The sequence below is a fragment of the Scyliorhinus torazame genome, chromosome 17, assembly GCF_047496885.1.
Source record: "Scyliorhinus torazame isolate Kashiwa2021f chromosome 17, sScyTor2.1, whole genome shotgun sequence".
Taxonomy (NCBI): domain Eukaryota; kingdom Metazoa; phylum Chordata; class Chondrichthyes; order Carcharhiniformes; family Scyliorhinidae; genus Scyliorhinus; species Scyliorhinus torazame.
The window spans coordinates 83,498,425-83,502,610 of NC_092723.1; the positions used below are offsets into that span (position 1 = coordinate 83,498,425).

Sequence of the window (4,186 nt, forward strand, 5' to 3'; positions counted from 1 at the left end):
GTGGTGTGCACCGTTCCTGGAGATACTGCAATACCAGGTCGATGCGTGGAGTGGACGGAGCAAGCCCCTATTCCATCTCCCTGCTCCAAAAATCAATTTAATATATGGTCCCCAGATAAGGGACGTATCAGATATTAAACTGATAAGAACAGATTTTTTTTTTTTTTTCAAAAAAATATACTTTATTCATAAAAATTTATCATGAGCATTTCAGAAACATTTCAAATTGTCTTGACTGTACATTTCCGGCAGGGTTACATGTTGCCTTGACTTTCTTTCATTCAATTTTGATATTGTCGTACACATATCACTCTTTACATTACAATTCCTTCTTAAATATTTACAGTGGCATGTTTGTTTTATACATTGGAGTGTTGATTGCCCAGACCGAGGGGCTTTACACTGTTACGCGCCCCTCGGTGTACATTTGCTGGAAAGACTTTACACTGTGGTCTTTCCCCATTGCGCCTTGGCGGCAGCTGCCCCAAGCTTGAGTGCGTCCCTCAGCACGTAGTCCTGGACCTTGGAATGTGCCAGTCTGCAACACTCGGTCGAGGACAATTCTTTGCACTGGAAGATCAGCAAGTTTCGGGCAGACCAAAGAGCGTCTTTTACCGAGTTGATGACCTTCCAGCAGCAGTTGATATTTGTCTCGGTGTGTGTCCCTGGAAACAGTCCGTAGAGCACAGAGTCCTGTGTCACAGATCTGTTTGGGATAAACCTTGACAAATACCACTGCATCTCTCTCCAGACCTTCTTTGCAAAGGCACATTCCACAAGGAGGTGTGTGACCGTCTCATTTCCCCCACAGCCACTCCGAGGGCAGCGTGCATTGGTGCAGAGCCTTCGGGTGTGCATGAAGAATCTGACAGGGAGGGCCTTTCTCACCACCAGCCAAGCTAGGTCTTGGTGCTTGTTTGAAAGTTCTGGTGATGAGGCGTTCTGCCAGATGACTCTGGCAGTCTGCTCAGGGAACCATCCAACGTCCTCCACGGTCTCCTTTTCCCTGAGGGCCTCGAGGACATTACGTGCTGACCACTGCTTCATTGCCTTGTGGTCAAAGGTGTTTTCCTTCAAAAACTTTTCCACAAAGGACAGGTGGTACGGTACGGTCCAACTACTTGGAGCGTTCCGCGGCAATGAGGCCAGGCCCATCCTTCGCAACACCGGGGACAGGTAGAACCTCAGTATGTAGTGACACTTGGTGTTTGCATACTGGGGGTCCACGCACAGCTTGATGCAGCTGGACACAAAGGTGGCCAACAGGATGAGGGAGGCGTTGGGTACGTTCCGCCCTCCCTTCTCCAGAGGTTTGTACATGGTGTCCCTTCGGACACGGTCCATCTTGGATCGCCAGATAAATTTGAAGATGGCCCGGGTGACTGCTGTGGCGTAGGGTCGGGTTATGGGCCAGACCTGCGCCACGTACAGTAGCACCGAGAGTACCTCACACCTGATGACCAGGGTTTTGCCCGCAATGGAGAGGGAGCGTTGCTCCCACCAGCCCAGTTTCTGTCTTACCTTTCCTATGCGCTCCTCCCAGTTTTTGGTGCACGCCCCAGCAGCTCCGAACCATATCCCCAGCACCTTCAGGTAATCTGACCTGACGGTGAAGGGGACAAAGGACCGGTCGGCCCAGTTCCCAAAGAACATGGCCTCGCTCTTGCCCCGGTTTACCTTGGCTCCAGAGGCCAGTTCAAACTGGTCGCAGGTGGTTAAGAGCCTGCGTACAGACGCAGGATCCGAGCAGAAGACGGCAACGTCGTCCATGTACAGGGAGGCCTTGACTTGCATGCCTCCACTGCCTGGGATCGTCACTCCTCTTATACCCGGATCCCTCCTGATGGACTCGGCAAAAGGTTCTATGCAGCACACAAAAAGGGCAGAGGAGAGAGGGCAGCCCTGCCTGACTCCAGATCTGATCTGGAACTTTTCTGATTCCCACCCATTGATTGAGACTGCGCTATAGATGTTTGTGTAGAGCAGTTTGATCCAATTGCGAATTCCCTCCCCAAACCCCATTTTGGAGAGCACATCCATCATGTAGGTGTGCGATATTCTGTCAAAAGCCTTCTCCTGGTCAAGGCTGATGAGGCAAGTGTCCACCCCCCTGTCCTGCACGTAGGCGATCGTATCCCTGAGTAGCGCGAGGCTATCAGAGATCTTCCTGCCGGGTACAGCACAGGTCTGGTCAGGGTGGATCACCGACTCCAGAGCAGACCTGACCCGATTGGCGATGACCTTTGCTAGAATTTTGTAGTCCACATTCAACAGTGAAATGGGTCGCCAATTTCGAATTTCTTCCCTTTCCCCCTTCTGTTTGTAGATGAGGGTGATGATGCCTTTCCTCATGGACTCTGACATGCTGCCTTCCAGAAGCATACTCTCGTACACTTCCAGCAGGTCTGGGCCCATCCAGTCCCACAGAGCCGAATACAACTCAACCGGTAAGCCGTCGCTTCCGGGAGTTTTACTCGTCTCGAAGGACTTGGCGGCCTTTGTCAGCTCGTCCAGAGTTAGTGGTTTGTCCAGGTTTTCCAGCTCGCTGTCGCCTATGACCTCCGTGATAGTCGACAGGAAGGTCTGGGAAACAGTGCTATCTGTTGGCTTCAGGTCATACAGTCCGGCATAAAAGGATTGGCTGATCCTCAGGATGTCAGACTGCGATGACTTTTCAGAGCCATCTTCTTCCTTCAGGCTGCTGATCACAGAGGTGTCTCTGTGCACCTTTTGGAAGAAGAAGCGTGAGCACTTTTCGTCCTGCTCCACGGAGCGGACTCTGGAACGGAAGATAACCTTGGAGGCCTCCGAGGTGTAGAGCGAGGCTTGCTGGCTCTTCACCTCTTGGAGATCCTCCTTGACATCCACCCCCATCGACTGCAGCTGGAGCAAATTTTGCATACTTTTCTGGAGCCTGGACATGACCCCTCGTCTCTCTCTCACCTTTTGAACGCCCTTGAGGATGAAAAACCTCTTGATATTCCCCTTGATTGCTTCCCACCAGAGATGTGGGGCCTCAAAGAGGGGTTTCACGGTTCTCCAACCTTTGTAATCCCTCCTGAGTTCCTCGATGTTCTCAGGGGTCAGCAGTTTTACATTTAGCTTCCACGTCCCCCTGCCTACCCCCTGGTCTTCCTGCAGGTGGCAGTCGGCCAGTAGGAGGCAGTGGTCAGAGAAGAACACCGGCGTTACGTCGGTGGACCTGACCGTGAAAGCTCGGGACACAAAAAAGAAGTCTATCCTGGAGCGGACGGACCCGTCTGGCCGTGACCATGTGTATCTACGCTGCGCGCCGTCTGCAGGGTTGCTGCAGACGTCGAGCAGCTTGGCGTCTTTTACCGTTTCCATCAGGAGTCTGGACGTAGCGTCTAGTTTGCTGTCGGCTTTGCTGGATCGTCCAGCCGCATCGATGATGCAGTTGAAGTCACCACCCAGGATGACCGGCTTGGAGGTGGCCAACAGCAGTGGGAGTTGCTGAAGAACTGCCAGCCGCTCACTTTTTACGGCTGGGGCGTACACATTAATAAGTCTGAGAGGGGTGTTTTTGTATTTCACGTCTGCTACGAGGAGGCGCCCGCCCACCACCTCCTTAACGTCGGAGATGGTGAAGTTGCCTCCCCGCAGCAGAATACCCAGGCCGGAGGAGCGGCAGTCGTTTCCTCCTGACCAGATGGATGGCCCGTGGGACCACCAGCTCGACCAGCGTCTGTAGTTGCTGAGGTGCGGAATTCCGCACTCCTGCAGGAACAGTAGGTCAGCTTTTACATTTGCCAAATGGTTGAGTGTGGCTACACACCGCGAAGTATCTTTGATGCTTCGCACATTTATGGATGCAATTTTTAAACCCATTATAAAAAGATAGATTTACCAGTCTCAAGAGTCCAGAGTCTATACAGTTGGCTGTTCCAGCTGTTGAATGTTCCCCAGCATGCTGGTGGTGCTCGCAAGCTTTAGCACAGTTGCAGGGCTGAGAAAACTGTTCTGGTCCGTGCTGGCCCCGTGATTTTGATGCAGATGCATTGGGGGGGTGGTGTAGCCCTGGGGTTCGTCGTGGCAGTCAGTAGGTGTTGGGGTTGCAGGCCGGTCTTCACCTGGGTTGTTGCTGCTCGTTGCTAGCGGGGGTTGGTCTGTGACCTTGTTTTCTTCCTGGTCGGTGGTCTGGGGGGTCTGTGCCTTCCGTTCCACG

General features: G+C 52.7%; 1 pseudogene; it reads right to left on the reverse strand.

Annotated features, from left to right (window-relative positions):
• LOC140394674 (U2 spliceosomal RNA) lies at positions 1-179 on the reverse strand (annotated as a pseudogene).
• Between the last annotated feature and the right edge of the window lie 4,007 nt (positions 180-4,186).